Genomic DNA, 18,770 nt, shown 5'->3' on the forward strand with positions numbered 1-18,770 from the left:
AAAATGCATAATGGGGGCGCCCGCGTGGCTCAGTCAGTTAAGCATCTGACCCCTGATCTCAGATCATGTCTTGATCTCAGGGTCGTGAGTTCAAGCCCTGCATTGGGCTCCACACTGGGCATGAAGCCTACTTTTACATAAATTAAATTAAATTAAAATGCACAAGGGACTTGGTTACACATTTCTTTAAAGAAGACCTACAAATAGCCAACAAACACACGAAAAGATGAACATCATTAGCCACTAGGTAAATGCAAATCAAAACCACAATGAAGTACCACTTCATACTCCCTAGGATAGCTATAATTTAAAAAAATAGTAAATAAGTGTTGGCGAGTGTGTGCAGAAATTGGACCTTTAGTACACTGCTAATGGGAATGTAAAATAGTTCAGTATTATGAAAAACAATTTATTGATAACTCAAAAAGTTAAACATAGAATTAGCATATGACCAAACAATTCTACTCCTAAATATATACCCAAAAGAATTAAAAACAGGTACTCAAATACATATTCATAGCAGCACTATTCACTTTAGCCAAAAGATGGGAAACACTACAAATGTCCACCAACAGAAAAATGGATGAACAAACTGTGGCATAAACAGACCATGAAATATTAATTAAGCCATAAAAAGAAATGAGTCCTGACATATGGTACAATGTTGATAAATCTCAAAAATGTTGTTAAGTAAAAGTAAGTAGATACAAAAGGTCACATATTGTATGATTCCACTTATATGAAATATCCAGAATAGGTAAATCATAAAGACAGGATGCACACCGGTGGTTGCCAGGAGGTGGGGATGGGATAAATGGAGAGTAGTAGCTTAAATGGGTATGGGCTTTCCTTTTGCGGTAAATGAACATGTTCTGGAACTAAAACAGAGGTAGTAAGTGTACAACACTGTGAGTATACTAAATACCACCGAAATGTTCACTTTTTAAATGGTTGATTTTATGTTTCGTGAATCTCAACTTAGAAACAGAAAAGTTGGATTCTAAATTTGGCTCTACACTTAAGAGTTCATATTAAGCAATCAAAAAGAATGTCTCCAGTTGTACTGATTTTCATTTCATGTTAAGATCAAGTGAATTCCATTTTGTGTTTTGGAGCTGTTTCACTGAATTTGAAAACCAAACTAGATATGGCTTTCAATACTAAACCAAACAGTAAGAAATAAAGTTACAACATAGGTGGTTTGGTTGGTTTTTTTCTTAAGGGTTTTAAAATATTTTTGAGGTTCTTAATAGTAAAAGGAAATCATATTTAGTACAGCTGGATCATTTCTACATAATTGGCTTTTCATTCTTGATCTGGTTTTGAACTGTTTACTCCCCTTTAGTAATTAACCATTATCAGCTTCATTAATGAAACAGAAACCACCTCCTATAATCATTTATAAAAGGCTTGTCAAACAAAATTTAAACAAAGAATAGGATCTGGGCAAAGTAACAGCTCTTTGAAAGCTACTGCAACTAATTATAAAGTATTCTAGTTATTTTGTTGTTGTTTTCCATTTATTATGAAAGAATCCTTCAGGACCTACAGATTTTCTCTTGGCATAGTTATCTGAATTCTTTTATCCAAGAGGAATTTTTTTTTTAATTTTTTTTTTTAACGGTTATTTTTGCGACAGAGAGAGACAGAGCATGAACAGGGGAGGGTCAGAAAGAGAGGGAGACACAGAATCTGAAACAAGCTCCAGGCTCTGAGCAGTCAGCACAGAGCCCGACGCGGGGCTCGAACTCACATACCGCAAGATTGTGACCTGAGCCAAAGTCGGACGCTTAACCCACTGAGCCACCCAGGTGCCCCTCCAAGAGGAATTATTTTAACAATACTTTTTATCCGCTGTTATGAAAAGCTCTGAGTTTTCAGCTGCTTATTTATGTCTATTATAAAAATCAGATTCCTATTTAATCAAGCCACCTTTAGAGACTTTATTTTCTATTTACTTGATTTTTAGGTGACTGAAAAGGAGCATGGGAGATAGTTGAAGACATATTTCTTAGTTCAAGATATATTTATGAGACCACACAAGCAAAATTATGGTTTGTATATCCAAAAACAAAATTAGATTTAAGTATTCTAAAAGACTGCTCCACTGGCATTTTTTAAAAATTTTTTTTAATGTTTATTTATTTTTGAGACAGAGAGAGACAGAGCATGAATGGGGGAGGGGCAGAGTGAGAGGGAGACACAGAATGGGAAGCAGGCTCCAGGCTCTGAGCCATCAGCCCAGAGCCTGACACGGGGCTCAAACTCACGAACTGTGAGACCGTGACCTGAGCTGAAGTCGGACGCTCAACCGACTGAGCCACCCAGGCGCCCCATCCACTGGCATTTAATGAGAATGCCACAAAGTTTTAAATGATTTCTAGGAAAATAGGCTCCACTATTGTAATCCTTTCTCTCCAAGGCTTCATATTTTATAGAATTTAGAATATTACTAATTTAGAAAAATAAGGCAAAAATTAAAATGTTAATTCAGAATACAAGGGACAATGATGAGATGCAAACTTTATATATATAAATGATGCAAGTGGTAGATCACCAACTGAGCATGTTCTTTGAGCTTCTTTTCTAGTACCCAATTGTACTTTGCTAGCTAAAAGATCAACAGTAGCAACGGAGCAGGAAAAAGCACATCGGGTGATTTAATCCCTGATCTTTTTTCATTACTATTCTATTAGAATGTTGGTCTGTGGCTATCTGCTTCCCTATTGTGTTCCCGGTGCCCATCTCAGGGCCTGGCTCAGAATGCGTGCTCAGTATTTCTTGTGTGGATGAATAAACAAATGGGTGAATGAAGGATGAATGACGGCTATGCTAACCAATTGAGCTAACTGTCCAGAAATTGAAAGCGAAGACGTAATAAAGTAATACTTCTGGCATTCGAGAAAGTCAAAATACTCAATTAAGGAGCCCATTATCTTACACCTTCACTTTTGAACTCAATATTTATTTATCCTCATTTTGCAGGAGGAAAACTGAGCACTAGTAGTTAACAGTTTATGCATCTGTTAGCACTTTATCTCCCTGGGCCTTAATTGTTTTCATTCATATTTATTTAACCAATTAGTCATGTATACCTTATGAGCAAACACCAGGTTCGTTTTTATCTTCCTGGCGCTTAATACAGTGACTTGTGCATAAGAGATGCTCAATAAATGCTTGCTGAACCCAAAGTTTAAACTTTTCTAAAAATATTTTCCTTTTCATTTTTAAGTTGTTTCTAGTGTATTAATATAGTACAGACCTTTCAGAATTCAGGAATGTGCAGATAATACCATGGGCATTTCTACTTATTTGTGACAATGTATTTTTGAAATCTTATTGATTAGCTCTGACTTACGAAGAAATGGCTCCAAAAATGTATGACTTCTAATTAGCATTAAATAATCTTTTAGAAATTTCTTCATTTCAATTTTACAGAATATTACACATTTAAAAAATTATATTAATACAACAACCAATGAAAAAATTAAATCTTGTTACAACCCCAATTTCAAGAGCAGAAAATTTATCTAATGTTCCAGTTACAATTTTCCTATCTGGAGAATTTAGAAAATAAAATTTCCCAGAATTTTCCCATAATATCAGGGACAATCTAGGAAAAAATATTCATTTTTCTCCAAAGTGGCAAAGGTACATAGGCACCTGCTAAGGGTCCGTATTCTGAGAGGAAACACACACACACACACACACACACACACACACACACACACACACACCATCTGATTTAAATCGACAAGTGAATCTCCTTTATATGAATTAAAGAACTGAATGATATCAGGGAGAATTTCAGTCACCACTTATGATACTAACACTTTTTACCTGGAAATTTCACCATTGGTTTTAGACTGTCAGATATGTTTTATAAATGCACATTAAAATATAGAATTAAACACTCTAACATTTTTCCCATTATACTTCCCCTTGTTCCTTGATATTATGTTTGGCATAATGTTATAGAAATGCACATGATTTCTGAGGATTGTTTTTTGGCATTGCCAGTCTGTTTTGTGTGATGCAGCACTGACAGATCAGCTCAGGCTCTAATTGTAAGAATAAAAAATTTTTCACATTTTTAATGTAGTGTTTATGACTACTTGACAGTTCTCTTTACATTAATGTCAGAGTTAGAATGGGTATTTTTTTTAGATTAAGGAGGAGGATAGTTGCTCTGGATGATAGCTGCATACAGGGGAAGAGTTGCCCTTTCTTGTTTTTAACTAAATCAAGTAATTCTTTGTTAGCAGCTCTTCTGAGTCCAACCAGAATGGAACTTGTCTCATTTTGACAAGATGCAGAAGTGGCACTACTAGATATTAAAAGCATTAAAACATTAACCTTTAGCAACCTCATTTTTCACTCAGTACCCGCGTTTCAGTATTTTATCAAACTGAAGTCAAATGCTAAAAATTGGAGTGAACAACTGATCTATTCCCTTTAACCTAAAAGAATAAATGTGATAGAAAGTAAGGCATTAGAAGGAAGAGACAGTATAAATAGTTGTTTTAGTGTTAACATAATTCTAATCACTTATGACTGGTAAAACTAGTGTCAGAAAGGGAATTGGTCGAGAAACATCCTCTGTGATTATCGGGGGGGGGGGGGGGGGGCGGGGGTGTGTGGAGAACAAGCTCTCTTGAATTCACTTTGACCCCAAGGCCCTCCACTCCCTGTTACTAGCACTAAGCTCAATTAACTCACTTACAATTCCTGTCTGGCCCCTCCTGGTCTTTGAGTTTACAACTCCTAAAAGGAAAGAATATATATTTAGAATAATGCATATAATCATTCCAAGTTGTTGTGGAGATGCAATTCCCCAGGGTTTTGGTTGTTTGTTTGTTTGTTTGTTTGTTTACATACCTGCACATCTTGTAAGCAATACACTTATTCCCTTTGTTCACACTATCTTTTCAAAGACAGGTTTAGTGGATTTTGGTACTTGGGCTGTCCAAAGCATCAGACTCCAACAGTCTTCAACTGATGAGCTGCCGTAAAGAGGCAAAGTTGCTATTTGGCACCTTTGCAAAGAAACTTCCCCAGGAATCTGGCTGGATAACTGTTCAGGGTAAGCTGAAATCTGCAGTAATGACTGAAGAGTATCATGGCAGGATGTGTGCTTCCAGCCCTAAGGTCAGTTTTTCTACTTCTGCCTCACCTTAGGACTGTTTTCCTTAGGAGTCATTTCTCAATAAAATGACTAGTTCCACAGCTCAATCTTCTGTGCTATTTAACCCTGAAATCATCCCAGACTAGCACCAACTATTTATGGACCAGGCACTATACTTGGTTCTTTGTATATATTGCCTCTTTCATTTCTACAGCCACCATGTTACACAAGTACTCATGTAATCCTCATTTTATAGATGAGGGAACTGAGGCTCAGAAAATTTAAATGGCTTTCTCAGGGTTACACAGCTGGTAGGTGTCTATCCAGATTAAACCTAGGTATATTCAACTAGGTATATTCAAAGCCCATACAGTGGTTCAGGAGGAGTAGGTGAAGACAGGAGATAAACTGGCCTATCCTCCTCAAAACGCCAATCACAGAGGGGCACCTGGCTGGCTCAGTAAGTGGAGCATATGACTCTTGCTCTTGGGGTTGTAAGTTTGAGCCCCATGTTGGGTGTAGAGATTACTTAAAAATAAAATCTTAAAAGAAAAAAAAAAAAGAAAAATGCTGATCACAGCATAGCATAATATATAGAGATGTTGAATCACTATGTTGTGCACCAGAAACTAATGTAACATCGTGTCAACTCCACTCAAATTTTTTTTAAAAAGTAAAAACAAACAAACAAAACACTGACCACAATATGTATGGCCTTGTGACCAGAGAAAAGGAAGAGGCCTGAAATAAAAACCATAATCCTCACTTCCTGGGAGCACCCTGTTGGAACTTCTTGGCTTGTTCTTGAACATGGCCCATCTCATACAAGACCATCAGTAGAACATACAAACTAAGCTGAGTGGTCCAACAGGACAGTATTATGACATAAACATAAGACTACATTTTAGTTCTCATCTACTGGGACATGGAACTATCCATCAGGGAGAAGACTGTAGAAATGGGCATAAAGGAGTAGCTGGAGGCAGAAGCTTGAGGCAGAAAATTCTCAAATGGCCGAGAAAATAGTCCCCCACATTTTAGCTAGATCAATAAAGTCAAATATGATAAAGACATTTAAGGCTACTGACTTAGAGTCAGAGGGACCTGACCTTAAAATGAATTCCTCTTCTATGAGATGCTAGAGCTTCAAAGGAGACTTGATTATCCAAGATACATTGAAGGAGTGTTCCTTCAATAATTGAAACATAGGATAGTAAAATATCTTGATAGTCTCTAAATGAGATTAGACTGAAGTCTCAAAAGAACACTAACATAAGTAATCTAAGTGAACAGCCTCAATCATGTTATTTACAACCGAAATACCCAAATTTTTAGTATGTTCACAGAGTTGTGCAACCATTACCACAATCTAATTGTAGAGCATTTTCATCACCCCCAAATAAAGCTTGATTCTGAGACTTGAAATACTTAAAATACTAAAGAATATAATACATTGTATTCTCTTTCTCCTAGATAATTAAGAATAACTGTTAAGCAAGATTTGGAAAACTGAACTTCCACTATGCTTCAATTGGCAATATTATATATTACACCTTAAGCCAATTTAAAATGACTAAGAAAGTCAACTTAAATATTTTCCCATCTAGCCTCCTGCCAGCCAAGCAATCACAAACCAGAATCCGCCAGCCTGACCCAGACCACAGGGACTACCCTGCAGACTCATGAACAAAATAGTTATTGTTTTAAGCCATTAAGTTTGTGGGTAGTTTATTATGGAACAAGAAATAAATGATCCGCCTTCTGAGTCACTTCAGTACTTTATTCCAAGCATTCAATGACCACCCCCGCTACCATTCTAGGTACCTAATTTTACCTCCTTTTTCAAATAAGAAAAACAGACATACTTAACTCCCCACCCTGACCAAACACCGCACTATAGCATAGTGGCCAAGAATACTAATCCTAAGGCCAGACTCCCAATTCTTATCTGGACTCTGGCACATATAAGCTATAAGGCTGAGAGAAAATTACGTGTTCCTTCTCTAAGAGTAGGGACAGTGATAATACCTACCTCATACAGTTGTGGGGAAAAATATGAATAAAGCCTTGAGACCATTTTGTTTCCCATAGTCAACACTAAAAATATAAGCTACTATTATGTTTATTGTGCACTGGCCAGTGACCTTGACTTTTTAACAGTTTCATTCACAACCATATTCAGTATTCATATACCATAAAATTCATACATTTAAAGTGTACATTTCAGTGATTTTTAGTATGTTTATAGACTTGTGCAACCGTCACAACAAATCTAATTTTAGAGCATTTTCATCACCCCCAAACAAAGCTTGATTTTGAGACTTGAAATACTAAAGTGGCTGTCAGACACATCCTTGAGGAAAGGCCAAGAGTCCAACAGGGAATACCAAATACTGATGCCAGTCTAATGAGCAGGAGCAGAACTGTAAATAAGAGGTGAAGCCAAGAATTGGGGTCAGATGGAAACAGACTGGAGAGGAAATGAAGTTCAATACATTGCCACAAACAGTACTAGCCTGACTACGGCTAACACTTTCACATTTGCCAGGCTGACTTAAAGGTGTGGCACCAGGGAAAGCTTCTCACTTCCCACCTTCAGACCTACTCTGTCAAGACTTAAAAATCTAGGACTTCCCACAAATCTCTGCTCTCTAAAAGGTTCTAACATAGGGGCGCCTGGGTGGCTCAGCTGGTTAAGCATCCGACTTCAATTCGGGTCATGATCTCATGGTTCCCGGGTTCTGTGCTGACAGCTCAGAGCCTGGAGCCTGCTTCCGATTCTGTGTCTCCCTCTCTCTCTCTCTCTGCCTCTCCCCTGCTCACACTCTGTGTCTCTCTAGCTTTCAAAAATAAATAAATATTAAAAAATTAATAAAAAAAAAAGATAAAAGAAATTACAACACAGGAAAAGATGATTATTTAAAACAAAATTTTAGTCATCACTGCCCTTGTGTCTACTGGCAATACTTTACCACAGAGGGTTCCCTACCAGTGACCTTCAGTTGGCCACAGTGGTATAGAATGACAGTTCTCCTCCCAAAGTTCGGGGTCCTTTCAACGCTTTTTATCCTTTCCTTCCCAGGCCCTGGGCTTTCCTGCTCTTTCCCAGACCCAGCCAGAGTAAAAGGCTGGCCTTCTCTACTTAGGAGCCTCATCTTCTTCTCAAGGATGACCGACGGTGGGAACAAGTGTGGTATTCAGGAGAGATCTCCTATTTCCCACCACACAAAATATGATGTGGACCCTGGCCGCAGGAAGCCACAATAGTTTAGAGTTTCCAAAGTCTGACTTACCCAGCCTTAACAGGGATCACATGTGGCTCACTGACTGTCTCACCCAGCTGCCACCGTGTCAGATCCAGTCCAGCTCCTTTTCCCATACTTTCCTCCAGGTTACACCGAAAAGATTTCAGATCTTCATGTTCCTCTTGTGGTCTGCTCTCCCCATGTCTTACAAACAAACATTCGTAACAAAGACATACACGCTCCCAAATAAAAGTAATGATTATATTCTGTCATAAAGCAGCCTAATTCTGGAATGATAAAGAAAACAATTAACTGTAGGCAGCCTGTTCTGTAAAAGATGCAATTATGTGTAAAAGATGCACATAATCCACACTGTTAAGCCAAACTTTAATCATCTCGAAATTAAGCATATTAATTTGTTTTGTTTCACCAGGTCAGGATCATCCCCATACAGTAAGTAGTATTACTCATTATTCAACATCTCCAACACTGAAAGAGGTCACCAAAATGCTTACAGAACAACTCCAAGCTCCATCATACAATATAGAGACTGGCTACTGTCCTTAAAATGACATTCTTTCCAGTTCATGTGACTTGTCCATGCCTACTTCGACCACCTGTGGTCAGGGGACAGGATCATAAGGGCCTATAATCCCTTAAATATTCTTACAAAATCCAAAAATCTCCGAAATTTGAAAGCTTGTTTTCATAACTCATTTGGCAGCAAAGCTGGCTACCTCCCACTATATACAAATATTAACTAAAAATGGATAAGAGACTTGAAAATATAAAACTCTTACATGAAACAAAAGTAAAGTTTCATGACCTTGCAATGTGCAGTAGTTTCTTAGCTATTACAGCTACAACATAAAAAAAACAAATTAAAAACAGGTAATTTACATTCCATCAAAATTAAAAAACATTTGTACTTCAAAAACTACCATAAAGAAAGTAAAAAGGCAAGCACAAAATAGAGGAAAATATTTGCAAATCATATATTTGATTAGGGACTTAAATCCAGAATATAAAAAGAATTCTTATGACTCAGCAAAAAGACAAAAAATCCAACTTAAACATGATCAATGTGTTTGTATAGACACTTCTCCAAAGGAGATATATCAAGGGCCATTAAGCATATGAAAAGATACGCAACATCGTTAGCCATGAGGGAAGTGCAAATCAAAAACACAGTGAGATACCATTTCGCCCCACTAGTATGGCTCTAACAACAACAACAAAAGGAAGGATAACAAGTGTTGGCAAAGATGAGAAGGAACTGACAGTGTAAAATGATGTGTGGCTGCTTTGGAAAATAGTTTGGCAGTCCCTCAAAAAGCTAAATGTAGAGTTACCTTATGACCAAGCAATTCCACTCCAGGGTATTTAACCATAAAAATCAAAAGCATATGTTCCCACAAAAACTTGTACACAGATGTTCATAGTAGCATTATTCATAATAGCCAAAAAGCAATCCAAATATCCATCAACAGATAAAGAGGTAAATAAAATGTGATATATTGTTCCATTGTATGGAACATTACTCAGTCATAAAAAGGAATGAGGTTCTCATACACACCACAATATAGACAAACCTTGAAAACACTATGCTAAGTGAAAGAAGTCAGACACAAAAGATATATATTCTATGATTCTGTTTAATCTGAAATACTCAGAATAGGCAAATCATTAGAGACAGAAAATTGATTAGAGGTTGCCAAGGACTAGGGTGAGAGGGAAATGGGAAGTGACTGCTAATGGTTATGGAATTTCTTTTAGGTAATGAATGTCCTAGAATTAGTGTTGATCAATACACAACTTCTAAAATCTACTAAAAACCACTAAATTGTATGCTTTTAAAGGGTGAAATTCATCATACCTGATACCTCAATAAAGCTAGTATTAAAAAGTAAAACAAAAAACATGACTTGGGTTATTGCTGAGTGAGGTTATATATAATCTTTAATACCCATGTTAAATCAATATGCATTTATTTGCTGCAGAAATCTGTTTAATTTTGAGTACTTCCCCAGACCCTGCCAAGGGTGTTCTATAATATCAATATTATAGATCTCAGTGCCTCCGTAAAATCTTAAATTTTCTGAATCTCAGAATACATGGGACCCAAGATTTTTAGTAAGGAATTATGGGATTGTATAACCAAAACCTGACTTATCATAAAAGTCTGAGCTTGACAGATAATACTAAAGCTCTTTCATGCATGAAGTAGGAAATAAAAGTATCTAATACATGGGGCTGGTCCGAGTGCAGTGGTGTTTATAATTAATTGATCATAGCCAGTTACAGATTTCTTTGTTCCTTCTCCACTCCCACTGCTTCACTCAACTAGCCTTAAAAAAAAAAATAAAGAAAAAAAGAAAAAAAAAATCTAACACATAGGATAATCATGAGGATTAAGTAATTAATACAAAGTCCTTAGAACAGTGACTGGCACATAGTAAGCACTTATTAAACATGAGTATTGCTATTATTCTTGTTGAAGTAGGAGTTTGGTTGCAATGACAGCTCTTCTGGATCTAATCCCTTCCATTAGACCAGGTATCAGAAATGTTTATGGTTCTATAAAACCAGTATTCTCTTCTGTAAACTTTGGCTTCCCATGTCAGGAGAAGGGGGGCAGGATGTAGGCCTCCTGAGGCACAGTACAGAATGGTAATAGGAAAAAATATCACAGAATAGCATAATGAGAGGTAGAATTCAATGGAGTTGGCTATCTCTGTGGCTTTGAATGGACCCAAAAAGTCGTCTTCCAGATTTTGATAGGAACAGATTGTACAAGCATAGCAAGAGAATTAGACAGGGACTTCCACAAGACTGCCTCTCCTATAGGCCACTCTCTGTTGTGCATACTGAAGCACTCTGCTTTGTATAATGTAGATGTCCTGGAGGGTTGTGGTTCAACAGTGTGGGAAATTGTGGGAGAGTACTGGAATTGTGGGCTTTAGTAAAAAGTATATTAAAGTATTGTTTGCAGTTCTGCAGTGGTGAGGTAGGAGGACCAGCAGTGTTATCTAGAGTAGATATGGTAGAGAATTTGTCTTCCAGAATTCTGTTGATATAATCTGTTTGGCAAATTGGTCCTAAGGTGATTGGCAATGGACATGTGGACATACACAAAGGAATCTGACATGATTACCAGAGTCATAATAAGTCTGAGGGTCACAGGTAAGTTGTTAGTAAATCTCTGGAGATAACTCTTTAAAACAGTGGAGATGACTACATCAATCAGGAATCTAGAATATGGGCCTTTTGATTAGAACCATTTCTTTCAAAATTCAAGGGGGGAGACAAAAACAGTCTAATATATTTTTCAGCTAGGGCTGAAAGCTGCAGAGTTTTCAAGAGTTCTCAGGGAAGCTGCATGGCTTTTTGTCAAAGCTTATAAACAAACCTACGTTCCCCAGTTCTGGCTGTATGCATGATGTGAAAGGCAAAACTTTGATAAAATTGCCCATTTTATCTGGCATAGGCTAAGCATTTTCATTTTTCTCTGAGTTGATGCAAACCAAGATGGTCAGACTTCATCATCTCAGGATTCCCATTTCCTTCAAAGTAGTTTTGAAGACAACTTGACTATCTTCTTACCACTTCACAGCTTTGCCTCAACCAACACAGTCTTCCTTACAAAGGCCTAACAGTTTCTTATGGAGTAGACTCTTAACATTCCTGAGTGAAAAAGCCTGAGACTTTTATGATACTGCAAATTTGAAAAGATGACTGCAGCATATAATTTTCCCCACAAAATGAATACAAAACCACATACGCAACAATAAAATGGTGCCAGTGCAGAGTTAAGTTGTTGCTTAAACCAACTCACTAGCTAAGCAGAGACCCTACACACTAGCTTGTAGTAGAAAAATCACCATACTTCATGGACTGTCACGATCTTTTGAGAATACTCAAAGGTCACGAATGCTAAATCTTCAAATTCCAAGAATCTTCTGTGATGTGGCTCTCCATACTATGGAAGGGGATCTGTCACTGTTGGTTATATGTTTCCATAATTTAGGGACACACTGATCAGTCAAGGATGAGGGTAAGGGTGGTAAATCTTTTGAATCAGAACACAGTGCCTACCCATTTAGGTGGGCCCATGTTACAGAGTGAACTATTTACAATCTCATTCATGTTTTACGGAACATTCAGTAGGCTTTGGAGCCAACTTTGCCTCTTAACCCAGGTTGATACTCTATATTATACAGTGATTCATATGTCACCTAATTCAGTGTTTCTGCTGACAAATAACTCCATAACTTCATAACATATATTGCATTTAGAAATAATACCTCATTTGCTTTCTTATTAATCAACTGGCCTCTCTTTCCTTTCACTTTACAGTTCCAAAAAGGAGGGAGGGGATACTTTGGGAGTGTCCAGGCCTGAGAGGAAGTAGAAAAAAAATATCTTGCCCTTTCTGTCAGGGTGGACTGTGGGAAAAATCAGAAGATTGTGGGAAGACACAGACACATACAGGTCCTGACCTTTCTTCTATGAAGTCCCAGGTTAAAGTCCAAAATAGAAGAATGTTTTGTCCTGCTTCCCATTTGAAATTCTATGCAGATATAAAGCATTCCATTCCATACCCATTATTATTTCTTCTAGTAAAATTTGACCTCATCAGGTCTGCTCTCTCATATAATACTAATTTAAATTAAATTAAAATTAGTTAAAATTCCAGAACCTAACCTTCTAAATGCAAGTTTTCTTTTTTTTTTCAAGTTTTAATTTAAATTCCAGTTAGTTAACATACAGTGCAATATTACTTGCAGGTGTAGAATTTTGTGATTCATCACTTACATACAACACGCAGTGCTTATCACAAGTGCCCTCTTTAATACCTATCGCCCATTTAACCTGTCCACCCCCACCCCCGACTTAGGTAGATTTCTTTTAAACAAAGAGTTTGATAATCTGTATCTCGTTAGTTAAAGAGGAGGACTCCTTGCTGGCCCCGCAACAACCATTGCTGATATAAAGAAGAGAAATGGTGGGACACCTGGGTGGCTCAGTCGGTTAAGCATCTGACTTCAGCTCAGGTCATGATTTCACGGTCCATGGGTTCAAGCCCCACATGGGGCTCTGTGCTGACAGCTCAGAACCTGGAGCCTGCTTCAGATTCTGTGTCTCCCTCTCTCTCTGCCCCTCCACTGCTCGCTCTCTCTCTCTCTCTCTCTCACTCTCTCTCTCTCTCTCTCAAAATATTAAAAAAGAGAAAGAGAAATGGTGATCACAACATGGAAGACACCCAGATGTTCCCACTGGCCTCTAAGGAAATGAGAGCAGTAGCTGAGAAACTGGCTAGGAAACTTACCAGAGGAATTCACTGCAACATCAGGAGGTACCCAGGTGGTCCTATAACTAAGGATTCCAAATACTGCCTCAGCCAGGAACCTATTGAGAGGTATGGCCTTAAGGAGGTATTAGATGTATAAACCCCTCCCCACTGCTGCATATGGGTCAGGGAGGACTACTAGGTCCCGAGTCTAGAGAGGAAAGACCAAGCTTTCTGAGGGATGGAACCAGACCAACCACAGACTAACCACACCTCCAAAGGCTGGGGTTTGCAGGGGACACTCTTTGCCCAACACCTCCAAATACCCATACTCCATCATAGGTTGAAGTGGGGAAAGGGGGATGAAATCTGAAAAACAATCACACATAAGAATCTGATTTACCTAAAGAAGCTGTTAAATTACTTAATTAGACTCAGTTTATCAGACTCAACTAAAAGCTAGGGTTGGGGTTTTTGCCCTATTTTACCTAATAAGGTGGACATGGGGGTTCACAAGAAATTGCAGATTACAGAAAATAAGCTACAGTTTGTGCACATATCTGTGTAATAAAAGTAAATTTGTGACCCTATTGCATATAGTTTTACAAATTGATCAGAATTGGTCAGCACAGTTGTGAAAGATTTGGAGCACATTAGATGATAAACACTGGATTATACACAGAAGTGTTTTTTAAAAATAAACCATTAAAAGCATAGTCAGCCACCCTTTGGTCTGCACTGACTCCACCATTGTTAATAGGACTTTGGGGCTGCATTCACCTGCCTTCCCACTCTGCCAGGCAAGCAGATTCAGCAGAGTCTAATCCAACAAGAGGTAGTTTGGGTTTCATAACTAGGACCACCCATCTTGCTGTTCTCCCAACATTGTGATAATACCCCAAATGCCTGTTTCTTGGATTCCCTCGTTAATTTAAATAAGAATAGGCTTTTTGTTTACTTAAGAAATATACCCATCACAGTTTTTGTTTCTTTGTTTTTAATCTCCATACATGAAGGAGAAGAAGGGTGAATTTATGGAAAGGCATGGAATAGATTTCCTCAGAGCCTCCAAAGGGTATCAACCCTGCTGACACCTTGACTTCAGACTTCTGGCTTCCACACATGTGAGAGAATAAACTTATGTTGTTAAGCCACCCAGTGGTAATTTATTATGATAGCCCTACAAAACTGATACACACATATAGTTGTTTTGTTTTTTGTGGGTTTTTTTAAACGGAATCAGAAGAACATCGCCAGTGATCACCAATGATGTTCTTCTGATTCTGTTAAAACACACACACACACACACACACACACACACACACACACACACACACACAAAACAACTATATGTGTGTATCAGTTTCGTAGGGCTATCATAATAAATTACCCCCGGGTGGCTTAATACAACATAAGTTTATTCTCTCAGATGTGTGGAAGCCAGAAGTCTGAAGTCAAGGTGTCAGCAGGGTTGACACCCTTTGGAGGCTCTGAGGAAATCTATTCCATGCCTTTTCCCTAACTTCCGATGGCTGTAGGCAAACCTTGGCATTCCTTGGCTTGTAAACACACCATGCCAATTTCTACTTCCGTCACATGACCTTCTCCTCTTTTTGACTCTGTGTGTCTTCTTCTTTTCTGTCACTCTTTTTTTTTTTTTAAGATTTTATCTTTTAGGTAATCTCTACACCCAACACTCAAACCCACAACCCTGACATCAAGAGTCGCATGCTTTACTGACTAAGCCAGCCAGGTACCCCCTTTTCTGCCCCTTCTAAGGTCGACTGTCATTGGATTTAGGGTTCATCCTAATCCAGGATGATCTCATTTTGAGATCCTTTTTTTAATTACAAATGCAAAGATCTCTTTCCAAGTAAGGTCATATTCACAGGTATAGGAAGTTAAGGCTTGGACATATCTTTTGGGGAGACATATCATTTGGGGAAAGATCTCTTTCCAAGGAAGGTCACAGTCACCGGTACAGGGAGTTAGGGCTTGGACAAATTATTAAGTAAAACAGCAAATCAGAATTACAGACTTCTTAGATGTTAAAGGTTATTTTCACAGACCATAGCAACAATCTCTGAAGTCAGGGTGTCTCTTAATTAGAATTAACATTTACAAGAAGTTTTATGATACAAAATGAGTATCTGCTTTTCTGACTTTCTAGAAGACTAAACATTTTTCCTTATCTTATCGAGATTTCTTTTACCATAATTATGAAGGTCTGTGGTTTTTCAAGACCAAGTCCTAGAAAGCCATTAGTTAGCAACAACATGAAAAAAAAATAGGTATGAGAGCTCAAAACTTACCACATGGAGGACAAAGGAGCAAAATAAAATAGACCCAGTTTTCTAATCTTAGACCAACAATTTCATTCCAAATGTCTCCTAGAGGCATATACCATATACCAGAAACCATTTTCATGCTTCTCACTTTCATACACCTCATAAATTGGCATGGATCCACTCACCATGCTGTGTCCATTCACAACCAGGAAGAAGACTTGATTAGCATTGAATTGTAAGAGCCTGCTAATTATTTTGATGAGTTCACTCATTTTGATGTGATCAGGTGCAAAGAGCTCAGTTTTATCCAGGATAGGAAACTGCTTCTCACCCTTTCTTGGTTCTATTATCACTGGGATTTGGGTAGGATACTGCTCTTGGGTAAATTTGGCATCTTTTATTCTTTGTTGCAAGGTGCAGAGCCACTTGAAGGTCTTCTCCAAGATCTTGGCATAGGAGATTGAGATAGGATGGCATCAGCAGTGGCTCTGACTGTGGAGATAGTAACTCCTGAAAAAATTTATTAAATAGTTACTATGTCCCTTTTCTTCTGGTTCTTCCTCCTTCATACGTCCCCCTCCTCTCTTTTAACTCTTCCTCCATTGGATCCTTCCCATATGAAGGCTATAAACATGCTCAACACTTGTTCATAAAAATAAAAGCAAAAATGGCAACAAAAACCCTGTATCCTGTTTTAACCACTACTAGAATCATAGTATTGGTCAAGGGTTGGAGTTTACTGTTTGCATTTGGCTTTTTAAAAAAGTGCACAGAGGCACCTGGGTGGCTCAGTCACTTAAGCATCCAAATCTCAATCTCAGCTCAGGTCCTGATCTGAGCCCTGTGTTTAAGCCCCATCTTGGGCTCCACATTGGGCATGAAGCCTACTTAAAAGAAAAAAAGATATATAAATATACACATATATAATTAATAATTAATGTATGATAATTATACATAACATGTAACATATTATATAATAATATGGCTTAGTATATATAATAATTAAAATATATTATTGATTATTATTAATTATATGCACAGAAATTAAGGGTACTAGAGAGACTGTGGTTCACATTGGCTATCATAAGTTCCCTGTCTATTCAGGGAAAGAAAATTAGAGCATAACAAAATAATCTGATAGGTAGAGAGATTATGACATATTCAGAAATGAAAGAGCTGGATGAGGTCAAAGAGACAGTAGTGGGAGAAAAGGCTGCAAGAACTAGACAGATTAAAATAAAGGTTGCAGTCAAATGATTAGATATGAAAGTTTAAAATCCTTTTTTTTTAATGTTTATTTTTAAGAGAGAGAAAGAGAGAGCACAAGTGGGCGAAGGGCAGAGAGTGAGGGCGACAGAGTATCCAAAGCAGGCTATGCACCAACAGCAGCGAGAAGCCCCATGCGGGGTTTGAACTCAGGAACTGTAAGGTCATGACCTAAGCCAATATTCAACCCACTGAACCACCCAGGTGCCCCTGAAAGTTTAAATTCCTGATGAGGAAAAATTCTTAGTGAATGATCAAGGGTGTGGTCATGGATGCCCAAAATAAATTCAATGTCTCTTGAAATGAAAAGGCGAAGGAAGACATTATATAAATTGTCCACATAGACATGAATGTCACCCAAGATGAGAGCAAACCAATGAAGTAATCAAAAAGACTGTAAGCCAATTCCTTATCCTACGAATAAAGGGGACTATCCAAGGTAGTCAGTAACTGACAACAATAAGGAGGGACAGAAGATTCTTCAGCTGCATGATGTAAACTTCAAATAAAGTAGAGGTTGTAATTACACAACCAAGTACAAGTAATGGTTTGGCAGTGTCATTGGGGAATTACAATGACAGTCTAGTTTTCAGCCCTAACATGGGTGGGGCATAGAAGAATAATTGCCACCATGGAAATGGGAGCATGGCTTGTGGTGTCCTTAAGGGAGAGCTATTAGAGAAGAAGAAGACTTGAAGTAGGGAGAAGACCAGTTGGGAGACTGTTGCTGCATCTGGGTGAGAAAGGATGATGGCCCAACTACCCAGTAGCAGTGAGAATAAAAAGAAGGAAATACGTCCTAATGGTATAAAGGAGATAGATTGCTTTGATAACTAATTAAGTGTAAAGAATAAATAGGAAGAATAAAGGACAACTTTCAGGATGCTCTTTTGGGCAAATGGATATATGAATATGCTCTTTACTGAAACGGGGAAGAGCAGGTATATAAACATCAATAATGAGATCGGGTTTTGATCTTCTCCCTCTGTGAATACAAATATATTCTAGGTTCATGGAAAAGATTGGGGCTACAGAGATGAATTTGAGAACCATCATCCCTGAATAGAAGTCAAAGGTAAATAAGTGAAAGAGATCACTTAGGGAGGGTATTTTGTTTTGTTTTAATGAATGAATGAAACCTCTTTGTATCTGTGGCTCTACATTATTCTTTATTCTGTCGGTCAGTGGTCCTGATTTGTTATTTTTGTTTAACTTGTTCCCCATCACCCTCTTGACAATCATTGAATGTCTCCATTGTGCCATGTGTTGAAATACAAAAGTAAAAAGCATAGTTCTTTCCCCGCTGCTTCTCTAACCTGTCACTACTTCTCTGAGGCACTTGCCTGTTTTACTAGCCTCCTTATGCTGTCATGAACTTCAATTATTCATAAGAGTATGAACTCTTTCTCCCATTAGAATATAAACTCCCTAAGGGGAGAGACCTTGTGTCATTTTCTGAAGCATTCTCAGACACTAAACAGTGCCTGAACCAAAGCAGTCTCACCAAAAATATTTATTAAAGTAATGAATGAAAAAGAACAAAGATTGGCATACAA

The 18,770-nt window shown here is 37.9% G+C and overlaps 1 protein-coding gene, 1 long non-coding RNA gene and 1 pseudogene across 7 annotated transcripts in view; 1 reads left to right on the forward strand and 2 right to left on the reverse strand.

Moving 5' to 3' along the window:
- Positions 1–8,466, forward strand: part of LOC125172570 (uncharacterized) — a 40,878-nt gene extending 32,412 nt beyond the window's left edge. For 4 of the 5 annotated variants that reach the window (XR_007154753.1, XR_007154756.1, XR_007154752.1 and 1 more), the window contains 3 exons: positions 1,970–2,054; positions 4,935–5,083; positions 8,208–8,466. This is a non-coding gene — a long non-coding RNA (uncharacterized LOC125172570). The remainder of the gene's footprint in view (positions 1–1,969; positions 2,055–4,934; positions 5,084–8,207) is intronic. The other variant, XR_007154754.1, reaches the window with a different exon arrangement.
- The window catches only part of LOC125172567 (bile acid receptor-like), a 50,449-nt gene that overhangs the window by 30,254 nt on the left and 1,425 nt on the right, over positions 1–18,770 (reverse strand). The window contains exon 1 of one of the 2 annotated variants that reach the window (XM_047870826.1): positions 16,134–16,205. The exons of the other annotated variant lie outside the window; for it this stretch is intronic. The gene's annotated coding sequence lies outside the window, so the exon portion shown is untranslated. Of the gene's footprint in view, positions 1–16,133; positions 16,206–18,770 lie in introns of those variants that run through there. 2 annotated transcript variants of the gene reach the window in all.
- On the reverse strand, positions 16,021–16,421 carry LOC125171685 (microtubule-associated proteins 1A/1B light chain 3B-like; annotated as a pseudogene).

Source organism: Prionailurus viverrinus, chromosome C1 (assembly GCF_022837055.1).
Source record: "Prionailurus viverrinus isolate Anna chromosome C1, UM_Priviv_1.0, whole genome shotgun sequence".
Taxonomy (NCBI): Eukaryota; Metazoa; Chordata; class Mammalia; order Carnivora; family Felidae; genus Prionailurus; species Prionailurus viverrinus.